At 44.4% G+C, this 25,341-nt stretch overlaps 1 protein-coding gene and 1 pseudogene across 4 annotated transcripts in view; one reads left to right on the plus strand and one right to left on the minus strand.

Annotated features, from left to right (window-relative positions):
- The first annotated feature begins 4,421 nt into the window (after positions 1 to 4,421).
- Positions 4,422 to 25,341, plus strand: part of TULP4 (TUB like protein 4) — a 200,684-nt gene continuing 179,764 nt past the window's right edge. For all 4 annotated transcript variants that reach the window (XM_070376950.1, XM_070376951.1, XM_070376952.1 and 1 more), the window contains exon 1: positions 4,422 to 4,562. The gene's annotated coding sequence lies outside the window, so the exon portion shown is untranslated. The remainder of the gene's footprint in view (positions 4,563 to 25,341) is intronic.
- Positions 14,509 to 15,400, minus strand: LOC138989185 (large ribosomal subunit protein P1 pseudogene; annotated as a pseudogene).

The following is a 25,341-nucleotide window of genomic DNA, read 5'->3' on the forward strand; positions in this document are numbered from 1 at the left end:
AAGGCCACTTTGGTGCCTTTGGAAGACCACTGACTGCTCTGCTTATAGAAAAAAAATTGTACACAACTACAGTTACCTGCTTGGACAGGGTGTGGTCAGCACTCAGGGCTGCCTGAAGGACTCAGCACTGGTAGGATTGGGAGTGAGAATGAAGCTTCAAGTGTGGGCAAACTGTGTAGCTCACTCACCTCTCTCTACTCCTGGATGTGGGGAAGGGGGTGATGATGAAAACTCTCTCTTCCTTTTCAAAGCCATTTTCTCCTGTTGTTCAGCTGCTAAGTTGTGTCCGACTCTTTGCGACCCCATATTCTGCAGCATACCAGGACTCCCTGTCCTTCACTGTCTCCCGGAGTTTACTCAAACTCATGTCCACTGAGTCAGTGATGCCATCCAACCATTTCATTCTCTGCCACCCACTTCTCCTCCCACTCTCAATCTTTCCCAGTATCAGGGTCTTTTCCAATGAATCAGCTCTTCCCATCTTTTCCTTTCCAGAGTGAGTAAAGCAGTACTTTTGGTCCCAGATGTCGCATTACCTTTGCTCTGGAGCACTTAGTGGGATGAGGAAGAAGAAGCAGTGAGCTGAGCAGAGGCTCCGGGCTGTGGGGCTGAGAGAAGAGGAGGATCTCACAGTAGCTCCCCAAGTGTCCAGCCCAGCTCCCCAGAGTGAAAGGAGATGCATGCATGGGCACAAGGCCACTTCACAAGGCTGCCACTTCCCTGATGGACCACCCAGTTAGAAGGCTCTTCCTTATCTGAATCAAGTTCTGCTTCCATAAATGCAAACACATCAGTTCTTGATTTGGACCATGTTTGGTCCAAAGTAGGATCTTAATAAATAATGAAAAATGACTAGTACTCTCACCATATGATCATACTCACTAGCATAGTCTTCTGTTTCTTTTAGGTTAAACATTTCTATTTTCTTCAACAGCTATTGATAAAACAGTATAACATTATAATGGGCTCCCCAGATGGCTCACTGGTAAAGAATCCACCTGCCAATGCAGGAGCTGAAGGAGATACGGGTTTGATCCTTGGGTCAGGAACATCCTCTGGAGGAGGAGATAGCAACCCACTCCAGCATTCTTGCCGGGATAATCTTATGGACAGAGGAGCCTGGTGGGCTACAGTCCAGAGGATGGCAAAGAGTCAGACATGACTGAAGCAACTGAGCTCGACTGCACACATAACATTATAATAGGGCTTCCAGAGCCCTTCCATCCTGGTCACCTTTCACAGGTTGTGCTGCAACTTATCAAGGTCCTTCTCAAAATGTGACTGGTGGGACCCAGGGCAGAGAGAAACAGTCTGGCTGGGCTGACTCTGCAGAGTATAGTGGCCCATGGGTCCTTCACGGGTGTACAGCCAAACACTGATGAGTGTAAAATATTTACACTGTCACCCGGTTGTCATAGTGATACCAGAGGCCTATCAGATCCAGTTTGAGTTCTGAGCTCGTTGTGTGACCCAAGTCAGGTACAAGGATAGTATAACTCTCAAAGAAAGGTCACATATCTCTCAGAACTTGCAGGTACTTGGTCAGGGTAGTAAGAAGTTTATCTCAGACTTGAACCTAGAGCTAAAGGACAGCCAGTTAACAGAGTCACAGTCACGAATGTCATAGGAGAGATGTTTTCCTTTAGTAATTAACATTCAACAGTTATTGGGGATTGATTTAATTTCTTCAAGTGTGTTGCCAAATTGTCTAATATTTAAAAGTATTTTAAGCACAATAAGATGAGAATTCTAGGACCAGTGGGATTCCAAAGGCCATTGGTAGGGTCCCCATTGCCAAATCTCCTTCTTAATTGCCCCCAGTTGCCTCAGATTTTAAATAGGTAATTTTTATTTCATAAAAAATTTGAAAGATTTTTTTAAGCCTAAAATGCTGATTTACAACTGATTCAATAGACCTCTGTAAATTAGCCTTCAAGTTCAAATGTCTTTTTAAAAAATAATTAATGCGGCTGCGCCAGGTCTTCGTTTCGGCCTGCAAACTTAGTTGTAGCATATGGGATCCAGTTCCCCCTGCACTGGGAGTGCAGAGTCTTAGCCACTGAACCAGCAGGGAAGTTCCTCTCAAATGTCTTGAGGAAGCCATTTTCATCCTGAAAAGGCAGAGAGAGGGAATAGGGAAGGGGCTGGTGGAGGTAAGGGCAGGGAGACGTAGGACACCCACCCAGAGTGACAGGGAGCAGAAGAAACAGTAAGAACCAACAAGACATAGCACTTGGCTCGTGATAAGTATTTAATAAACCTGAGCTATATTATTTGGGTTTGAGTACCTATTTTATGTATCAGGCACTATACTAAGTGCTTTACATAAATCATTTAATTCTTTCAGCAGCCCTGTGAGGTAGATGCTGTTACTTGAATGTACTGTTAAAGAAACAGTGTTAAGCATACTGTTCTTGTTAACACTTGTTCCTAAGTGGTAGAAGCAGGACTTCTATGAAGATACTTGCTTCGAAGACCATTGATATCGCTGCTCAGGCAGTGGAAAACTACAGAGGTGGAAGTGAGGCCTGAGAGCCTTTGCAGTTTTGCTGAGAGCTAGCTGTGTGTATGCCCACAGTGCTCGCATAAAAGAGAGTTTGCACGTGTGAGCCATAAGGAAAACTACAGTATTATGACAAAAGCGGTTTCGAGGTTAATATTTTTTTCATTTTGCAGAAGAAAGAACACCCACGTTGTTCAGTCTTAATGGTATGTTAAATCATTGTTAGACTGTTACATTCATTGCATTTGTTAAGTCAAAGCTCTTCAACTGCATATTTTCGTCTTTACTCCTTTAGCTAATTCTTTAAGGTCTAATAGTCAGGGTAATATTTTTCAAAATTTTCTCCAGGTCCTGATTGCATGATCCAAGTTAGTGCGCTCACACATGCGTGCACATACACATGTGTGTGTGTGTATGTGTGTGAAAAAGACTTCTAAAAAATGTATATATTTTAAATAATTCTTGTTAGAGTCTGTACATTTTGAGAGTAAGGGCCATGTTGTATATACTTTCTTTGGTTGCTCCACAGACTTTAGTATAAAATTTAGCCCTCAGTTGAAGCATAATACTCATTTCATTGAATGAGTATTATCTTTTATGTTTAAGGTATTCTAAGACTTAAATGTAGTTTTACTTCTAAAAGGTTTCAAAATTAATTTTAGAGATGTTACAAAATGTGTATGCTCATACTTCTCTTGAACACATTTTACTTATGTGCGTATGATCGTGGGGCAAATATTGTTTAAAAATTTAAAACAATCTAGGCAGCACTTGCCAACATTTGTGAAATCATAGGCACGGAATTTCAGAATTTAAAGACTCTAGCCCAACTCTTCTTTTCTGACAACCAGAAAATCACAGACGCCAGAATTCTTAAAGCTGAAGCTGATTTGAAAAATTTGGCAAATAGGCAAAAATCCAAGAAAACGGCGAAGGCTTGTTTGGCTGCTACATTTAATTATATAGGGCATGTTCGGACACGACTGAGCAGACTGCACTCAAGCAAGCCTCAAATAAGGAGAGAAAAGATGCCACTCTCGTCTGTTTTTTGTTTTTTTTAAACTACACATACGTGAACAGTCACACAAACATCAACGCTATTTCTGTGTACGTGATGGAAAATGAAGGACAGGTGTATCAAGTTTCTGTTCCTAGCAGGACATCAATTTAAGAGAGGGGATAAGGCTCTGGATGCTTTTTCTCTGTGCGAGTTAAAATGAATCCAGTCTTTCCCCCGTAAGACTCACTGAAAAAAAAAGAGATACAATATCTCCGAGATCACCACCATCAAAGGCAGTTCAGTGACTGTTTTCATGGAGACAGACGGTGGCTCCCTGCAAGAAGCAACGTGCGCTTTCTAGAGACTTTCAACTCCAGACCGAGTGTGACATCCACGTCCGGCTCAAATGAAGTTGAGACGGCACCCGAACCTATTCCGTTCCCGGCTTAGGAAGGATTCCCTCAAGAGAGCGGGGTTCAGACTGGACTAGGTCCCCGCTGTTTTCACTGTTGCCCAGGCGGTGTGACGGCTTCCCGGAGGGACGCGGGCTGCAGGATGTGCGCGTGTGACACGTGCGTGGGGCTTGAATGCCCGGGCCGGTGGGGTGTTCGGGGGTGCGTGTGTGAGCTGAGGGAGCGCCCGTGAGTGTGAGGGGCGGGGGCCGGCGAGTCTGCGGAGACGGGGGCTCCGCGCGTTGGCGGCAGGCGGCCGAGGAGCGCGAGCCCAGGCAGGCGAGGCCGGCGGCGCCCCTCGGCCCGGAGCCGGCGGGTATCAACGGTCGGGACGCGGGTCCCGGGCGGTGGGGGGGGTGGGAGGGGGTCGCGCGAGGGCGCGAGGCCGGCCGGGGGGCGGTGCCTGCCAGCCGCGCCGGGTCACGTGGCGCGGTCACGTGGCGCGGAGCCGGGCCCAGCGGCGGCGGCGGCGGCAACGGCTGCTGAGGGAGGCGGAGACTCGGCGGAGACGCTGAGGGGAGGCGGCTGGCGGCGGCGGCGGCGGCGGCGGCGGCGGGGGGCTGCTGGAGGCGGAGGAGCGCGGGGCCGCCGCCACCGGCGCCCGGAGGTGAGGCGGGCGCGGGGCTGTTGTCACCGCCGTCCCGGCCCCGGGAGCTGCCGCCCTCGAGAGGAGGAGGCGGCGGCGGCGGCGGCGGCGGGCCCCGAGCGCCGGCCGGAGCGCCCTCGGGAGCCGGGGCGGGCGCTCGGGGCCCCCGGCCTGGCCCCTCCGCCTGGGCGCCTCGGGCGGGAGGGCCTGGGCGCGGCGGGCGGGCCCCCGCCGTGGGCTCTCCGGAGGGCGCGGTGAGGAGACGGTGGCCGACACCCGGGCTCCGGGCGGCGCTGGCTGCCGTTTAGCGGTTTGAGCCTTTTGTTTCAGTTGTCTCAGAAAAATGGGGCGATAGAGGAGCTGGGCGCGCGCGCGCGTGAGTGTGTGTGTGGTTGTGTGTGTGTGTGTGTAAATCAGGAGGCGTTTGGCTTGGAGCCATTTTTCCCCCCCTTAATTGTGGAGACAGAAAACCCCTTGAAACGGTTTCCCCCGGGGACACGGTGCTGCCCCTCTTCGTCCCCGGAGTCTGAACCGAGTGGATTTCCCTCCCGGCCTCTTGGCCACCTTTCACCCCCGCCCCCCACCTCCGTGGAGCCCCCCGAGCGAGCGGGGGAGTCTGCAAAGCCGCCCGGTCACCTGTCGTGGCAGCTGCATGGAAAGGCTGGCGTGTGTGCTGTCTGGTCGGTGCCGTTTCCTCTGGCAAATCACGGGGATTCCGCTCCCAACGCCAACCCTTCTTCCCCTCTTGCCTGCGCTAAAAACAAAGTGCAGGATGCCGCCTCTGAAGTTTGACCCGTCTGGACCATTAGTAGGGAGAGGTGTCTTTTCGTCGTCACACCTCTTCAAGGTTGGAAAGGTGAGGTTCTTCTCGCCTTCTGGAAGGAAATTAGGGTGACACAGCCCTGTCGGGGGCGGATGTGACTTACCTGCTAAAGGGCCGTGGTGATCAGAAAGTCTTGAAACACTTCTTGTGGACAGTCAACTCCCCTTACAGGGAGCTCGGCCCTGGGTTTCTCCCCCTTGAGGGCTCTCCTCCTCTTTGTATTTTGCAGTAGTGCGGCAGCACCTTAAGGATACCTAGTTGGGCAGGTTCTTAAAAAAAAAAAAAAAAAAACAGGGAAAAAAATTTGCTCCTGAGGTTTTGCAGAATGTGAAAATTCACCTGGGGGTCCCTTAGTGTTGTGTCTCAGGTATCCATTCCTTGGAGTTGAGTTCTTGCAGGCAGGGCCACTGGGAGTGGTGCTGTGGCCCTGGAGGATGCTCACCCTTGGAGCCAGGCAGCTCGGTTTGCTGGGGTTTGGGGTTGGGATGGATGTGAAGTGACAGGGCACCTTGGCACCTAGCCGCTGCAAACAGGAGGCGGCCTCCTGGACTGGCGATCTGGCCGGGTGGTTTGGAAGCTGATCCGAACATTGTACAGTGATAGCCACTGCTTGTGTTGAGGGGATCTCAGCCGTCCCTTCTTATTGATAGTTTACTGTTGTGCATGTAAGTATATGAATAAATTTGTATAGCAAAATCTAGTGTTTAGTTCCTGAATTATGGCATAGTACTTAATTTGTGTGAGAGTGGCTGGAGGATGTGAATTTCCTTGGGGAATTTTAAGTGCTTTATTTTAGTAAGGGCTGTGAAAGTAGCAGTGTTTCCATGTGATGGGGGAGGTGTTGACCTCTAGAGTTAGAAGTATGTAATTCTGAGTTAGGGATATAGGGAGATATATAGGGGGATTTTTTTTTTTTAAACACAGTGGAGCTTTATGACCTGGGAGAAGAGTAGAGTGCCAGTTACTTCCTGTGACTGAGAAATAGTAATGAATTTACTACTGTTTATTTTAGAACTGACCTCATTTAGAAAAGATGTATCATAGTGAACTTCCTAGTTTTCATATGGAGCTGTGCAAGTGGCAGTTTGTTTGTTTATGTGTTACCCACCACAGCTCCAGACTTTGGCCACCTGATGCCAAGAACTGACTCACTGGAAAAGACCCCAATGCTGGGAAAGATTGAATGCAAAAGGATAAGGGGATGGCATTGGATGAGATGGCTAGATGGCATCAGTGACTCAGTGGACATGAACAAACTCCAGGAGATAGAGAAGGGCAGGGGGGCCTGGTGTGCTGCAGTCCATGTGGTGGCAGAGTCAGAGATGACTTAATGAGGAACACCACCAAAATTCTGGAAAAAAGTTTTTTTTTTTAATCCATGAAAGGATACATGGTTCATGAAATCTGTTTTACACTGAACCATCCCCAGTAAGGAAGGAACAATGACAACACAGCAGCCTTCTTTCAGGATGCATTTCAATGCTCTCGCTGTGGTGGTTTTGAGGACTGAATGAGAAGCCCAGGTGGTCTTTTGATCTTGCTGAAGGTTCACTGAATATCCGGATTTCTAAAAGGTTTTTCGAGTGCCTACCATGCACAGGGCTAGGCTTGGACATTGTTCTTCATCTGTTTCACTGCATTTACAGTATCAGTTATAGACTGTTTCCTGTTCTCTTCTGTAGATGGAGAAAGACTGAAGATAGATTGAGTGACCCAACTATGCATGTGGTTCATCACATGCATTAAAAAACTGAGTAAAACTTCTGTTATGAAATGTTTTGATTTAGTTATTTCATTGGTTCCTAGTTAGGACCCTGGGAAGTATTTTCAGTATTACCAGAAGCTTTCCCCAAATTGTACATTTGCCCTTAGTGAAACTGCAGGGAATATGTAATTTAGACGTCAAATGTCTTTTAATTTGGCTGGGATAATGTTAATTTAGTCAACTAAACTTTTAAACATATTAAACATTCTAAGTTTTTTGTGATGAAATATGCATAATATAAAATTTACTATGTTAAGCATTTTTAAATGTAAGATCAGTGACATTAAGTACATTCACCTTGTTGTGCAGCCATCACCACCAGCATCTCCAGAGCTTACTCATCTTCCTGAACTGAAACTTGCATCCATTAACTTCCATCCTAGTCTGTCCTCCTCCTCCCCCTACTCCTGACCACTACCCTTCTACTTTCTTTCTCTAAGTGTTTGACTACTTTGCTGCTGCTAAGTCGCTTCAGTCGTGTCCGACTCTGTGCCACCCCATAGACAGCAGCCCAACCAGGCTTCTCCGTTGACTACTTTAGGTCCTTCATATAAGTGGGATCATCCAGTAATTGTCCCTTTGTGACTGGCTTATTTCACTTTACATGTTCTCAGGGTTCATCTACTACTTCCTTTTTAAGGCTGAATAATATTCCATTGTGTGTGTGTGTGTGTGTGTGTGTGTGTGTATAACATTTTGTTTATAAACATTCTAAATTTTAACACCAAACGTTAGCAACCAAGGTGCTTACATGATGATCAAGAGCTCTCACTGAAAATTATAGATACCTTTGTTTAATGAAAACAAAATCAGCTTAGTTGTTTTTCTAGTGCTCAGTACCTTTAAAAATATAGGAACAGTGGGGGATAAAGCTAAGATGTACATTGTATCCTTGGTGGGTCCTGTAATTTCCCTTCTATGTGTATAGTGACACATGGTGTGTCTTTCTGAAATTTGCAGCTGATGCAGGTGATGTTTTTGTTTCCCACCTAATACAGTGATGATGTATATGGAAGAACATGAAGGACTTGTCCTGAGGTATAGAGTGTATGGTGGTGGTGGTGGTGGTTTAGTTGCTGAGTCATGTCCGACTCTTGAGACCCCATGAACTGTAGCAAGCCAGGCTCCTCTGTCCATAGTATTCTCCAGGCAAGAATACTGGGGTGGGTTGCTATTTCCTTCCCCAGAGGATCTTCCTGACCTAGCATTCGAACCCTGGTCTTAACCTGCATTGTAGACAGATTCTTTACCGACTGAGCCATGAGGGAAGCCCTATAGATTGTATGCTATGCTAAGTCACTTCACTCGTGTCCGACTCTCTGCGACCCCACAGACGGCAGCCCACCAGGCTCCCCCGTCCCTGGGATTCTCCAGGCAAGAACTCTGGAGTGGGTTGCCATTTCCTTCTCCAATGCATGAAAGTGAAAAGTGAAAGTGAAGTCGCTCAGTCGTGTCCGACTCTTCGAGACCCCATGGACTGCAGGCACCAGGCTCCTGCACCCGTGGGGTTTTCCAAGCAAGAGTACTGGAGTGGGGTGCCATCGCCTTCTGTATAGGAAGGTTTATTTCCCTTTGTTTACCACTTTCTAGGACTCCCCAGGTGGCGCTAGTGGTAAAGAACCTGCCTGCCAATGCAGAAGACATAAAAGACGCGAGTTCCATCCCTGGATTCAGAAGTTTCCCCGGAGGAGGGCATGACAACCCACTAAAGTATTCTTGCCTGGAGAATCCCATGGACGGAGGAGCCTGGGAGGCTACAGTCCATGGGGTCGCAAAGAGTTGGACGTGACTGAAATGCCTTAGCATACCACTTTTTAAAATCATGCATTGGTTCCCTGACATTCTCCAGTGGGGATGGAGGAGGGTTCTTTTCTGTCTTTTTTTCCTTCTTTTTCTGAGGATGTTTATGAACTTCTGTGTTTTATTGTATGTGATGTGTTTGAGTTCAATTACTGTCCTTTTGATACTCAAATTGCCGTATCTCTAGTCAGATAGACGTATTCAGGTTGGCTCCGAGTCCTTATGACAGACCACCAGTGGCTTGTAGTAGCTTTCTTGCTTTCTGGTGTGACAAAATGTTCCAGGCTTATCCTGTACTCTTCCTGTTCCAAGGGAAGGGAAAGTAAATGATCAATAAATATGTTAAAATGTTCAATTTTACTAGTAATTAAAGAAATGAAATTAAAAGCAAAAATAAGGGACTTTCTTGGCACTCCCAATACAGGGGGCACAGGCTCGATCTCTGGTTGGGGAACTAAGATCCTATATTCCACGCACTGCAGCCAAAAAAAAAAAAAAAGCAAAAATAAAATACCATTTGTAATAAACCAAATGTTTCTCCCTCAAATTCTTTTGTTGAAACCCTATCCCCCAGTGTGCTGGTATTTGGAGATGGGGCCTTTGGGAGGTAATTAGGGTTAGGATGGTGCCCTCATGATGGGATTAGTACCCTTATAAGAAGAGACAGACACCCAGAGAGCTCACTAACCCTTTCTGCAACACTTCCTTCCCCACCCCCACCATGTGCAAAGAAGGGGTCATTTGAGCCTATAGCCAGATGGCAGCCACTTAGAAGCCAAGAGAAGAGTCTCAAATGAAATCTACCTTGGCATCTTCATCTTAAGAGTTTTCAGCCTCCAGAATTGTGAGAAATAAGTTTCTGTTGTTTAAGCCACCCCAGACTATGGTATTTTTTAATGGCAATCTGAGCCAACTAAGACACCATTTTTCAGTGATTGTGTCGGCAATATAATTTAGACTCAATTTAGACCTTAATGGATGTGAAACAATTTGGTAAAGCTTAATATAAGGTATTATATTATTATGATTACTTCTGGTATGCCTCCTCTTGGTAGGTAGTCTTAATATTTGGGCTTTTCCCAGTTTGGAATGGGAATAAGGATGATAGTAATTCTCAATGCTGGTGAAGATGAAGGAAGTGTGTACTCTTGGTCAGATTTATATGTAGATTTATAAACTGATGCACTCATTCTAAATAGCTACTTAGAGTGTAGAGTGTTAGTCACTCAGTCATGTCCTACTCTTTGTGATCCCGTGGACTGCAGCTTGCCGGGCTCCTCTGTCAATGGAATTCTCCAGGCAGGAATACTAGAATGGGTAGCCATGTACTTCCCCAGGGGATCTTCCTGACCCAGGGATCGAACCTGGGTCCCCTGCATTGCAGGCAGATTCTTTACTATCTGAGCCACAGGGGAAGTCCACAATAGCAACTGTTATGTATCAGAATGTAAAATTCGCATTTAACTCAGCAATTCCATATTTGGGAATTTATCCCGAAAAATAATAGGAAAAGTTAACAAAGATATGTATATAGTAAGAACTATTTACTGTATGCAGTTATTTCATAAATAATCTGAGTAAAGAACTCATTAGGGTGCTTTGCATGCATTGAAAATAATGATATGTCTGTATTAACCAGTCTGGAAAGATGCCCATTATAAATTATTGAGTGAAAAAGGGAGGTTACAGAACTGTAGGCATAGAAAATGCTGGACAACTAGGCTTTGGAGGCCAAGAATCATACCTATGAGAATCTAGGCTCCAGGGACCGCTTAGTGAGCAATCTGTTTCAGGTGCCATGGTCTCAAAAGACAGCACCCCCTGATTTCATTCTTGTGTCATAAGATTTCATTTTTCTGGAGAGAGAATATGATCAGCCTTGTTAGGTAATTTGTCAGTTGCTCAAAGTTGACAGCAGCACAAAGATGGAACTTGTTTTTAGAGTCCAGGAATCAACAAGGTAGGAAAGCTTCTTGATGAAAGTGAAAGAAGAGAGTGAAAAAGCTGGTTTAAAACTCAACATTCAAAAAACTAAGATCACGGCATCTGGTCCGATCACGGCATCTGGTCCCATCACTTCATTGTAAATAGAGGGGGAAACAATGGAAGCAGTGACAGACTTTATTTTCTTGGGCTCCAAAATCACTGCAGATGGTGACTGCAGCCATGAAATTAAAAGACGCTTGCTCCCAGGAAGAAAAGCTATGACAAACCTAGACAGCGTATTAAAAAGCAGAGACATCACTTTGCCCACAAAGGTCTGTATAGATAAAGCTATGGTTTTTCCAATAGTCATGTATGGATGTGAGAGTTGGACTGTGAAGAAAGGTGAGCGCTGAAGAATTGATGCTTTTGCACTGTGGTGTTGGAGAAGACTTTTGAGACTCCCTTGGACTGCAAGGAGATCAAACCAATCAATCCTAAAGGAAATAAGTCCTGAATATTCATTGGAAGGACTGATGCTGAAGCTGAAACTCTAGTACTCTGGCCACCTGATGCAAAGAACTGAGTCTTTGGTAAAGACCCTGATGCTGGGAAAGATTGGAGGCAGGAGGAGAAGGGGATGACAGAGGATGAGATGGCATCACCGACTGGATGGACATGAGTCTGGGCAAACTCCAGGAGTTGGTGATGGACAGGGAAGTCTGGCGTGCCACAGTCTATGGGATTGCAAAGAATCGGACAGGACTGAGAGACTTAACTGAATCAAAGGTAAGTTGGGGTGCTTTTTTATTAAAGAAAGGGGTGATTCCAGGGAGACAAGGAGATAGACACCTGCTTCACATTCAAGTGAGGCTTCCCAGGTGTCGCTAGTGGTAAAGAACCTGCCTGCCAACGCAGGAGACACAAGAGACTCAGGTTCGATCCCCTACAGAAGGAAATGGCAACTCACTCCATTATTCTTGCCTGGGAAATCCTATGGACAGAGGAGCCTAGCAGGCTACAGTCCATGGGGCTACAAGAATCTGACACGACTTAGTGACTAAACCACCACCACACATTCAGGTAAAATTAAATACATTCTTTGATCAGAAACATTGAATTAATTATTACATCTGCATAAAAGACTACAAACTCTGATAAACTTGGTCTTTTCCTTTTAACTTTTGTTTTTGTCATGTTAGAACCTATACAAGTAGATCAACTCTATTTGATTTCTGTCTTTCATAGAAAATAATGGGTCAAAATTAAAATTTTGGATTATTCATGGATTTTTAAAATTATGCTGTTTTCTCTTTAAATGTGGCTAATTCAAAATCAGGTCTATTTCTCTGATGTCAGCAGGCAGAAATAGAAGTCTTTGCATTTGTATGGTGACAAGGATACCCACCTTTCAGAGAAAGAGTATTTTTAGAACAGAATGGAAAATTAGTGTTTATGGAAAACCTCCAAAAATAATGGAATAGTAGATTGTAGAGTGTAGAAAATTATTTTGTAGGTGTGCAGAGGTCTGTGCAGATAATATAGCCTTACTTGAACATCTTTCTCACTGTTACTATTTTTAATCAAAAGCACAATTACAGTCAACATGGAAAGAGCTTTGAGAAAGATAATACACACTACAGTTTAAGATTCACAAGTTCTCACTTTTTAAAAATTAAAGACTTAATTTAGACCTTAACGGATGTGAAAGGATTTGGAAATTCATAATAGAAGTTACTATGTTGTTACAGTTACTTATGCTATTTCTTTTTTGGTAGTCTTAATACTTGGACATTTCCTCCCTGTTTGGAATGGGCATGGTAGAGCTCCTGGGTTAAAGTTTTGGTTGTATGATATCTGTTCATGTCTGATTAAGACTAAGAAGTTGGCCTTTTTCAGAAATAATTTTTATGACAGCCTCAGCCTTTCCTTTTAAGTCTCAGCTGTTGATCCCAAGCTTTTTACTAGTTGGGACACTCAATTCTACAGGCTTCTTGGTATCTGCCTTCTAAAAGTGTTGCTCAGTGTTTTCAAATTCTACTGAGATATAGAGAAATGTCACTGGGTTCAGAATTTTTTCATCCCCATTGAATGTTTCTTTGACCAGTTTCTTGCAAACAATAAAGGGAAGATTAGTTTAGACTTCAGAGGCAGTTACACATGATGTGTGTCTGTTAATTTTTAGCCTCTGGCAAGAGAAATCAAGAGTCTTATGTAGAACATACTTTGAGTACTGTGTTGTTGTCCCCATGCTTAGCTTTCCTGCATCTTTGGCTTTTGAGAGTATATGATACTGTCCTGGGGAAACACGTGGCACTGTCAGTGATAGCCGTGACAAAACAGTGTTGTCAGAGGCCCTCCACGAGGTCCTCTCCATGAGGACATGCTGGTTAGTACTGGAGTAGTTTTAATATTCCTGAAAAGTTGATCAGTAGTGATGGTTCCATATGCTAAGAATATACAGGCTCATCTTCACCCATAAATCAGTTTCTTAAGCTTCAGACAGCCTCTTAGCTGGATGGGCAAATTAAGCTCCAAAGGTTAGAGTATCAGAACATGCATGATAAGAAGTTAGGCTAATGCTGTGGATGAAAGCCTGCACACCCAGAGCTGACATTTCAGCTGACATTTTAGTTACCGTATGTTAATGTTAAAACATCAGAAAATTTGTGTCTGTCTTAACATCTGAAAATTAACATCTGTCATATATAAGAATGCCTTAAAAAAAGTCATACCTGGAATTAACTTACCTGAAAGAAAGGAGTTTAAGGAGGTTGGATCATGGGACGGGTAGGTGGGTGAATGTGGCTTAACTCAGGTCACGTTTTCCAGTGCCTACCAATAGTTTGAATCTTTTTCATTTTTGTGCATGCCGTAAAGATGGCAATGTGAAATGAGAAACCCATGGCCCATGAAATGAGCAACCCAGTCTGTGCTTCTTATGTAGGAGGTTAACTTTTTAGAATTTTCTGATATCTGAATGATGAAATAAATTCTGTAATATTTGAAATGTTTGGAATAAAATATGGCAACTCTTAGTAAAAGATAGCTCACAGTTTGCTTATTCCAATAGTAATAATTTTTAATACTTTGATGGAGTGAGTGTGTAAGTGGCATACACATTGCTTTGATTCCTCACCCAACGGTGATTCTGAGGGATTTGGGAATAAATAAAGTTGTGTCGGATTGGGGTGCTGCCCAGAATCTATCCATTGTGGCTTACTCAAGCATCAGTTCCCAACGTTTTTGAATTTATAGCATCCTGGTTGTGTTTGATTTTGCATCTCCCTCCTCCTGACCATTCTTAAACAGCCATGACAGCCCAGATCTCTGTTATAAGTGGAGGGCAATGTGCTGATATATGAAGTCCACAAATTATCACCATAATTCAATTTTATCTAATTATGTCAACCTTTAATTTTAACTTATCAGTACTGAACATTTTCTGGAGGATTAACAAGCTGCATGATTACAGTGCTGTATGGAATAGAATTCTTTAGGTTTTTGATCAACTCATTAATGTTTTGAAAAATTTTGTGATACAGTATAGTAAATAGGGGGCTTCCCAGGTGGCGCTAGTGGTAAAGAATCCGCCAGCCAATGCAGGAGACGTAAGAGACGCAGGTTCGCTTCTTGGGGTCGGGAAGATCCCCCGGAGGAGGAGATGGCAACCCACTCCAGTGTTCTTGCTTGGAGAATCTCATGGACAGAGGAGCCTAGTGGGCTACAGCCCTAGGCGTAGCCTGTCTGAGGAAGGAAGTGTGCTGAGGGGCTTGGACTCATTCATAGATTAGATCGTGAATGAGCTTCCAGAAGTTAAGGCTGAGTTTAATTCTTCTCCTCTCTTTGTATCTACCTCACCTTAAGCACTGTCTTAAGTACTTAGTGTTATTTTGAGAAGTGAACCGTCTCATAGCATAGGAAATTCTAGGTAAGTAGGGCAACAGAAAGTCTGCAGAAGGTTATATATCAAAATGTAATATAATTATATCTTATATTGGAGAGTACAATCAACTGGGATGCAGACTTTTAGCTCCTGTTCTTTTTTTTTTTTTGCAAAGAACTCAGCCTTTTATTATATGTGTTCCTAAAGAGGTTTAGTCAGAAAGACCAGAACCCATGTCATGGTCAGACTCTTCAGATTCTTTCCTGGGCTTCTGCTTTCTTGTTCTCACCCGGGGCAGCAGGGGTGGAGGGGGCAGGACCTCCGTCTGGTTCAGCACTAGCTGCTGGAGCAGGCCCACTAGCCCCCGCCTTGCGGGTGAGGTCCCCAATGTTTACACTGGCCAAAGTGTTTGCAAACAAGCCTGGCCAGGAAGGGCCAGTGTTTACACCGGCTGCTTTAACGAGGGCATTGATCTTGCCCTCCGTGACCATCACCTCTTTGTTGTGCAGGATGAGGGCCGAGTAGATGCAGGCAAACTCCAAGACGGAGGCCACGGTGTGGGCAAGTATTGAGGGGGCTGCCTGGCGAGGTGCTAGTCACCGGCTGAAGTGAGGGCTTCACCCCAGCGCAGCCTGAGCTCCCTCCGAAGGATGGAGCATCTTAGCAGCAGCTGTGGAAAGCAGCTCCTGAATTTTTATCTAGTGGTCTTAATCATGGTCACACTGTTGTAAGAAAAGTATTTTGTTTCTTGACCTCTATACTGTTTTATGTGTGAAACTTCAGTGTTCTTTTTGCTTAATTTTAATACGATAATATGACTTTACTTCTTAATATGATTCTAACTCTGACATAATATAAACTATGCATATATGAGGACATCTTTTTTTAAAAAATTTGCTTACTGGTTGACTTTTGCCTGTACTCAGTCTTCATTGCAGTTCTAGGGCCTTTCATTGCAATGGCTTTTCCTGTTGCTGAGCATGGGCTGTAGGGCATGGGCTCAAGTACTTGTGGCTCATGGGCTTAGAACCCTGCGGCATGTGGGATCTTCCCTGACCAGGGATCAAACCTGTGTCCCCTGCACTGGCAGGTGGATTCTGAACTACTGGACCACCAGGGAAGTCCTGGGGACATCTTGAAAGAAATATATTCTTTCTTCAAATTCTCTAGTCCCCTTCTAAATTTAAAAGCACAAAAATAGCAACAACCAAAAGATTACTAAGATAGGTTGGTTCTAATGTAAACTACTGAGTTGTTGTAATATTTTATTATTCAAAAGATGCTTTTCTTTGAATATGTGAGTCTTTCTAGAAGTCCAGGTAAATGGGGCTCCAGGTGGGAAGCGACTGCCCACCTGTGGTGAATGCTTTTCTGATTCCTTTTTTTCTGATTGGCTGGTGCTGAAATTTGAATCTGGTTTTGACCTGTGGAGGTCTTTGCACACCTTAGTTTTCTCTCAGGATTCCCTCTTCTTGTGGTTGGACCTATTTTCACTATTATGGGCACCAGGTAGGTAACCTTAACATATTGGGCTCATAGAAGAAAAGAGTCGTGGATTCTAGAAGGGCACTTTGGGAGTGGTCTAAGAAGTTAACCGGAGTTCACTGCTTATGGGGAAGGCTGCACTGAAGTTCTGCTTTCTATAGCAGAGCCCCCAGGTGTTGGGGGTGGAGTGGTCAGAGGTGGTGGGTGGAATGGGGAAAACACGTGGTTTAAGGAGCCCAGATTCGAGTTTGGACGTACGGATCTGAGTTGTGTGAAAGCAGATGGAGCACTTAGGCATGTGGCCTTTTCTTTCTTTTAATTAAAAAAAACTACTGTGTTCTGTATATGTATCCCTCTTCTTGTGTATCAATGATTTCCTCATTTCTTGGTTGCTTTTCAGTTCCAACTCTGTTCATAGTACATCTTATGTATAAAAGTTCAAATTTTCTATGTAGTCAAATCTATCTTTTTTCCATAATTTCTGCTTTGATCATTTGTTTAGAAAGTCCTTACCCTGTGGAGTGCTTTTCTTTCTTTTAATAAAGCAGTCAGGTGTTTTAAACTTTAAAATAAGCTTTTAATCTTGGAATAATATACAGAAAAGGTACAAAGATACTTTGTACAGAGAGTTCCTCAGGCTCTCTCACCCAGCTTCCTCTGATGTTACCATCCCATAGAACTGTAGAACATTTGCCAAAACTAAGAAGTTAACATCAGTGCAAGTGCATTGTCATTAGCTTAAGCTCTAGCCTTCCTTCCAGTTGCACCAGTGTTTTCACTGATATCCTTCCCAGGGTACCATGCTGCTTAAGAGGGGAGAGTTCTGAAGAGGCAGGACCACACATGGCAATGTGTTCTGTGGAGTAGGTGAGCTCCAGACACCGCACTCGTGTGAAATGTGGCAGCTTTATGGTTTATAGAATTCTTTTACACACATAATTTAGATGGAAAATATTCTTTTTTAAAAAGATTTATTTTTGGCTATGCGGGGTCTTTGTTGCTGCGTGTGGGTTTTCTCTGGTTGTAGTGAGTGGGCACTACTCTGGAGTTGCGGTGTGCAGGCTTTAGTAGCTGCCGCACCTGGGCTCTAGAGCCCAGGCTCAGAAGTTGTGGTACCTTGGCTCAGTTACTCTGCAGCACGTGGAATTTTCCTGAATCAGGGATCGAATCCAGGTCTCCCACATTGCAGGTGGATTCTTTACCCCTGAGCCACCAGGGAAGCCTGAGGGAAAATATTCTTGATTGTCAGTCTTATTAGACACACCTGCTCCTAGGAGGCATCTTGGGAGTGTCTTCTGCATTTGTGTGGCCATGTGGGCATAGAAATACCTCTGAAACTGTCCACACTGTTTCCCTGCATGGCAATTCCCTAGAATGTCTTTGCTCTCACACTGTTACCTCGTTCTTTTGCCTGGACTGGAGTGAAAAATCATATGTTGTTGATTTTTTTAAGTCTCAGAAAGGTGCCCTCACCATGAGGAGTCGTTGTAAGTTCCTCGACATCAAAGTAAGCCCAGAATATCACTCTTTCATCCTCCAGAATTGTGGTGCTAGGCACTGCCAGTCTTCTAACTTTATTGCCCAAATGGTGTTGTATCTAATGAGGAAAAAATGTGGTTGGCATAGAAGAATACATGTTTTACTCTTTAGATGGGTTTGAGACTCTCTGGGGCTTGCTCACCCATCTCTACCCTACCGTGAGTGGAGACAGATGAATGAAGTCAGAGGTGGGGAGGGCAGACAGGAAATTAGGTGTAGAACACAAGCCATGTTGGGTGACTCCATGCCCACACTGCCTGATAAAAATAGCATGAGCAGGGAGGCCTTAGATGCCTCTGCACTTGCTATCTATAGGCATCATGACTCACACGCCTTCACGTGAGCTGGGCTGAGCTTTCTCTTGGGTGACCTCTGGCTTCTACAGTGCATTCAAATCAGTCCCCTCTTCTGACTGAAAACACATTTTCTTAGCCTTTTCTGACTTGTGAAACACCACCACCCTGCCTTTTGATTTAGAAAGCAGTGAAAATGTGATTGCCATGTATGCTTGAGGAGAAGAAATCAAAGAAAAAGCTGAGAAGAGTATCCTGAGCTGGTTTTCTGCAGACCCCTGACATTCTCTGTAGCGTTATTCTATTCTGTCTCAACTCTTAGAGAAAATCAGTAGGTCACGTTGGAAAACCTCCACCCAGGTCACAAGTAAATCTATAGAAATGTAATTTTTAAAGCACATGGCCGTTAGTAGATTATATACCTGCTTCAGTTTGGCCAGAATTAGCCTCCCTACACCCTCCCTACCTCAGAGTTTTTCTTGGTGGCTTGTGACTTTTTCTATGAGTTTTAGTTACAGTCATTGCTTTTACAAAGCCTTTTTTTTTTTTTTACATCAGCTGTTTTGTCTGGTCTTCACAGCAACCCTACACATTAGGTTAAGCATGTATTTTTCATTTTATCAGAAAACTGAGGTCTGGGGTATGCTCATGGCCTTGTAACTATTCAGCAGAAGGCTTGGGACAAGTTCGCACTTGCTGATTGAAAGCCTGCATCTCTTCTCTTCTGCCCTGTGGCCTCCCCTCCAGCCTGTTGGCACTGGTGTTATAGACACAGGTGGGCGAGGCCAGTGGCGGTGTCTCTTGGTGACAACCGGCATATCTTTCAGACTGGTAACTAGCTGCCCCTGTCCTTTTTTCGCTTTGTAAGGGATCTGGGGCTTTGTTCACATACCCTCCCTGTCTGCATGACTCTGTCCCAGCACAGGGGTTTGTCCTGGTCTGTGTCAGCTGGTCATGCTGGTCCTGCTCACTGCCGGTGACTGCTATGGGGATAAGGATGAGACCTAGTTCTGTTCTACCAGGAGGTTCTGGAAAACTTCTCAGTCTTAAAATGACAACACTAGGAAAGATAGTCCTTTTCTTCTGAGCATGGTCCTGGCTGAATGTGGTGCCTGGAGTTGCTGCAGCCGTGTTGCCTCAGTCTGAATGTGAAGCTGGTGCTGGGGAGAGAACAGAGCCGAGAAGAGAGCAGAGTTCCTCAGAGTCCAGCCCCCACTGCTTTTGGACTTCTCCTGTGAAATAAATTTCCCTCTTGTCTGTGTGAAGTAAATTTCCCTGTTGTATAAGGCAACCTGAGTTGAGATTATCTGTTACTTGTACTGAAAGACACGCTGTTTCATTCATTCATAATTGTGAAGAGATTTGATCTGGTCAGAAGATCAGAGATTGCTTCCTTGGGGAAAGGCACAGGCCTTGGTGAGAGAGATCCATTTTGTGTTGGGCCTTGTATCCCATTCTTAAAGGTTTTGGTCTTTATTGCAGGAGCAGAACCATTGAAGGGTTTCATTACTGGAGAGTGGCAGGAGAACCGTGAGCTCTATAGTTCTTTCAAGCTGCCGCTACTAAAGAAAACCTTGGCTTAACATTCCAAAGAGTCCTGTTTGATTTGCTGAGCAGGCAAGGAGCAGTCAGTGGTTAAGGCCCTGGTGATTAGCACATGTGTCCACAAAACACAGAGGAGCATCTCTGCTTGGAGTCTGATGAAGGCAACAATCTACTTTCCTTTTCTCCCTCCTTGCTAGTGTGTGTGTGTATGTACACATGCTGCATGCACAGAGGCAGCTCTCATGTTTTCTAATTTAGGCATAATTTGTGAACAGTCTCGCATTCTCTTAGTGTTTGATCATTTAAGTTAAAAAAAAATTGCAGCTAAGAAGTCTGTGTTGGAGTTACAAAAACAAGCTGGATGGTTTCATTGTAAATAAAGTGTTAAGGATGTATTAATGTGTCTGAAATTGAACTTTTAGCATCTCCAGAGGTTTTTCTCCAGGTTTGGTAGAGTAAGATCTGCTCTGATTCTCATACATATGGATACATTAGAAAACTGGATTCTGTCCCAGTGTAATCAGGCCGGGAACCAGCCTGAACTGCAGAGTGGAACTGCAACGAAAGCTGCAGTCTCCTGTAATCATATTAGGATGCGATGTGGTCCCTCTTTATGTTTATTAATTAGTGGAGTTGTAATGAGACTCCCCCCCTGCTTTTAAGGATGCTGATCAGTGGGCATCTGGGTGGGAATGGAGTTGTGTTTGGGAGCCTTCTGTGTGCAGGTGGGAGGGATCAGTGTTTCAGGTGGTGGCAGGTGAGCTTCCCGCCAAGTTGGCATAATGGGAACAGGACTCTTCTGGGTTGCCATCTGTTTGTGGCTGATAGGAAACCAGCAGTGACTTCTGAGAAGTTTATGTTGAAATACTTAGGAATTAGAAATAGTAAGATCGTGCTGATCAGGTCTTAGGAGGTGGGGGAAATAGACTGTGGAGTGAGTTTTCATCACTCCTCATTTTAGGAGAAAGCGGCCTGGGTTCAGCAGTCCCCACTCCCACCTCCCCCAAACCACAACTCTATTCTCCCCACCCAGACAACCTCTCAGGTCACTCCAATTCTGTCCTGAGTTGCCCATGGTAAGGGGACACGTTATTTACATGCCTGTCGCAGGTAACACCATGTGTGGTGTTTGTCACAGGGTGGGGGGTTCAGGCTGTCTCTGTGACTCTTGATGTATCATGTTTTTTTGTGGTTTTAAATTGTGGTAAAATATGCGCAGTGTGTTTTACCATTGTAGCTCTTTGGATTGTGTACAGTTCAGCGACAGTCCAGTTTCACAGTTGTGTGACTGTCCCAATGGGTCATGTTTTCACCAAGTACTTTGACGTACATAAGAAATAGTGGATGTTTCTTCTCTGTTTACAAAATGTATGCGTAAAAACCATCAGTTTGCTCTGTCTGATGGGTGTCCCTCTGGTTTTAAGCTGGGGTTTGCTTCCCTTTTGCATGGGAATTGACTCGGTGGGTTAGAGGTATTGTGCCTCTGTTTCTCTGGATTGGCTTTGCTGTCGGCAGCTGGGAAGCTCTGCTTTACAGGCACAGCGGTTTGTGATGGTGTTCTCTTGTGAAGCAGGGGTGTGGGGTAGGGAGTAGCTCACTTCCCTTTGAGCCTGGCGTTACCTGTTGGTTAACTGGAAGAGCTGACCTCGGGTGGCTTGCTGAGGATGCATGAGGCTGCAGGCAGTCATCTGCTCAGCCACTGCCACCAGCGCAGGTGCTGAGGCGCTGCCTGCCTCCCTTTGACTTGTAGACCCTGCTGGGTTCCCTCTGCCTCCTGCAGGCTTCTATCTTGTCTCTTTGAAAACAGTCAACAGAAAGAACCATGGAGTCTGCTGTCGGTTAGGGGACTCTTGGTTACAAGTAAGAGAGATCTAAGTGAACTCAGTCACACATGAAAGGTGATTGGAAGGATTTCGGGCTATCTCTGCAAGGATACAGCTGGGCTACAGACCAGGACCCAGAGACTGGAACACGCTGTTCCAGTGGATGGGCCTGGGAAGCTCTTTGCTTCTTTCTGTCCCCATCCTTAGCTTCCCTCAGTGCTTCTGAGTTTTCTGTTACAGACCAGTGTCCCCTACTCCCCGGTCCATGTGGCAGAGCATGGCTGTCAACACCCCTGTTCTTCATGTCGTGACTAGAAAGTGTTTCTCTGTTCAGCATTTTCTGGGAAGAGCTGATGAGGGGTCACGGAAAATGGAACCAGGCTGTGAATGTTCCTAGGCAACTTTGCATTCAGATTTAAACAGAAGAGTAAAACCCCAGATGAAACCAAAACAAAATACTACCCACCCCTACTACTCTACCAACAAAAAAATCCAGTAAGTTGAGGAGATGAATCTGATAAACAAATTCTGGAGTTGCCTTTTTAAAAATTAAATTTCTTTTTTAGTGAAATGAATTATTAAAAAATTTTTTTAGTGAAATAAATTATAGCCTATTTTTCTGTCAGCATTGTTTGAACTCAGAGAAATTGTGGCTGAAGTTTAATTAAGCGGGGTAGCTTGATGTGGGAGATATGTTCCTAAAAACCTGAGTATAAATAAAATATTTTAAATTAAATCATATTTTTAATATACAAGGAGAGTCAGTGGGTAAGGCCCTGATCCCCTGATATCAGAAGGGATCCTTTTGTGGTTTTTTTTTTCTAAAATCCAGTAATTTTAACCCTGTGAAACTGAATCTTCCTATATCACATTCACTAGATCAAGGTGTACCAGTGGATTGTTCATATTTTTGCTGTCGTTGTCTTGTTGGGGTCACTGGTTCATTGGCACATCGAGTACTCCACCGATTTCTGAAGTTTTGAACAATAGCCCAAAGGATTATTAGTGGCCAAGTACAGTCAATTGCTCGGAGAAGGCAATGGCACCCCACTCCAGTACTCTTGCCTGGAAAATCCCATGGACGGAGGAGCCTGGTAGGCTGCAGTCCATGCTAAGGGTCGGACACGACTTCACTTTCACTTTCACTTTTCACTTTCATGCATTGGAGAAGGAAATGGCAACCCACTCCAGTGTTCTTGCCTGGAGAATCCCAGGGACGGGGGAGCCTGGTGGGCTGCCGTCTATGGGGTCGCACAGAGTCGGACACGACTGAAGTGACTTGGCAGCAGCAGCAGCAGTCCTCTTTTAGTTGATTGGTTACACACGTAGGTCGTCCCCTGTATGAATCTGAGAGCCCTCTATGAGTTGGAATTAAATTGGGATTAAAATACGCTTCTGAATTGCGAAGCTGTACGCAATAATCCAGGCAGGTTCGAAAGCATCACCTAGTGATTGCAAGACAAAGACAGAGCAGTCTGATAATCCTGAGAGTTGTTCATAGTGCAATTCGAGGGTTTGGGAATTGGTCATCTCCTCAAGTGTGCAGGATCTGTTGTGTTTGCACATCAGTCACAAAGGTGGTTTATTATCCATTTGACTTATTAGTGTATTTAAAATGAAAACTCAAAACAGTTTTCCCCTCCTCAGAAAACGTGGGCTGTGAGGAAGCGTGAGTATTACTGGCTTTGTGGGGAAGGACGTGATGAGCACCTGAATAAATGGTGCTGCAGTGGAAGACCACACCCTCTGGAAGGCTGCTCTGTCTGACATGCCCCTTGCTCTACTGAGTGTCCTACCTTCTGAAGGACATTTATTACTGCTTTAAAAGATTTATAAGCCCCTGGTATTCTAACGCAGTGCTAAAGGAGTCCTGCTGTTGAGTGAAAGTTGGGAGTGCTGCGTGTGGGTTATGGGAAACCCTTTATTCCATATGACCTTTTTCTCCTGCACACCATGGGGGATGCCTCTGACATGTCTTGTCTTAAATAGAACACGTGCAACCATCCTTCTCTCTCAGAACTGCAGAGCTGGGATGCTCTGAGGACTGGGGAGACTCAGTGATTTCAAAACAGCAAGTTAGAATTAATACTGTAAAAACAGAAAAGCATTTACAAGAAGGCCAATTTCATGTGGTGCCTTATGGCAACCCAGAAAGAATCAAATTAGTATTGTAAATTTGACAAGGCACCCCACCTTTTAGTTTATAAAGCACATTACATTCTTCAGAGCATTTTTATAAACGTTGTCACCTTTGATCTTTATAGTGTTGTCAGTAAAGGTGATAAAGAATGGAGCAAATCACCTCTTCGTTCACAGATGGGAGACAGTCTGGGAGCAGCTGTGCACCCCCAACTAACTAGCACTGCTGACCTGTCCTCTTCACATTTTCACTTCTTCTGACCCTCCTTCCCCCCCACCCCCTATTTTGGCTGCACCTCGCAGCATGTGGGATCTTAGTTCCCTGACCAGGGGTTGAACTCGTGCCCCAGCAGTGGAAACTCGGAGTCCTAACCCATGGGCCACCAGGGAAATCCCTGAAAACATTTTTTATGTTTCATTTATATTTGATCATTATAAGGAACTTTGAGGTAGGGAAGGATTAGGTAAACACATGGATTCATTCATTGCTTTAAATTGATTCTTATGTGTTTTGTTCTCCATTTTACTGCATTCTCTTAATAGTACTAATTTCATTCAATTCTGTTTTTCAGATGGAAAATTATATTATTTATAAATAAGGATGATTTTTTCCTCTTTCCATTTTTGTATGACTTTTTTTCCCTGTCATAATGCACTTCTTGGAATTTGTAGAGTGATACTGAATAACATTGTTGGTGAACATTTTAGGCCTAATCTTTGTGTTAGCCAAACTCCCTTTAGCACTGTCGATTTTCATCACTTTCTGCATATTGCCGAGTTGCTTTTTGGAAAGGGGAACTAGTATTGAGTGTGTGTGTCACTTACAGCCACACCAGTGTTGAGTACCCAGAGTGTTGCCACAGCTCTTCCTAACCTATAGTTCTGTCATGTTAACATTAAATTTGAGTTTTGTCATTGGTTATTTCCTCTAAACATTCTGGAGTCCTTGAGAACAGCCGGAGTTGACCTTACACAGCTTTCCCTTCCTATTCCAAAGCAGCTTCAGTATGGAGTGGAAATTACTATTGTTATCCTGGCAACACAGTTTGGTGGAGAAAGTGTAGGCCTTGGAGTTAGATATCAGATCATAGCTCTGTCACTAATAGCCTGATGATTTTTTTGATAAGCTTAACTTAAACTCTTTGAATCTTGGTTTAATCATTTATGCACTAGGAAGAGGCTTTGAATGTGGAAGAAGGTGCACAGTGGGCTCTTAGTGATGTAGAGGTCACTTCCTGATCCTTGCCTCTTCTCTGCCCAGTGGTTTATTAACATGCTAGGGCCATTCAGCAGGAATTGGCCAAGATTTTGATAGACTTTCATTTTATTCAGAGATAAGTTGTACTCCCCATGCCTCATGATTCTTTGTCCCTGACTTTCCCATTGAAGTCAGAGTGAATGATTATTTTTACATTTTTTAAAATAATTTACTTTATTCAAGTTTTTAAATTGCTTAATGGGTGTAATGTAAATAACATTACAACAGCAATATCTAGCATTTACTGAGCAACTATAACTGTGTGACAAGCAGGTAATTAAAGTACTTTGTGTATGTTCATTTAATCTTCCCAGCAATCCTTTGTCACAGAAGCTCAGGCAGGTCTCTGAGCTCAGGAGGGTGACCCAGGCTTTACTTCTGGCCGTCTGACTCCTGAGCTGTCCTTCTAACTAACTGGTGCTGCCCTGGACTGCCATTGTGGCCTTGAAGGATTTGTTCCCTTTATTCTTTATTCCTAAAGCCCATTCTAGTATGTGTGTATGTAGAAACAAGTCTTCATT

The sequence above is a fragment of the Bos mutus genome, chromosome 9 (assembly GCF_027580195.1).
Source record: "Bos mutus isolate GX-2022 chromosome 9, NWIPB_WYAK_1.1, whole genome shotgun sequence".
Classification (NCBI taxonomy): Eukaryota; Metazoa; Chordata; class Mammalia; order Artiodactyla; family Bovidae; genus Bos; species Bos mutus.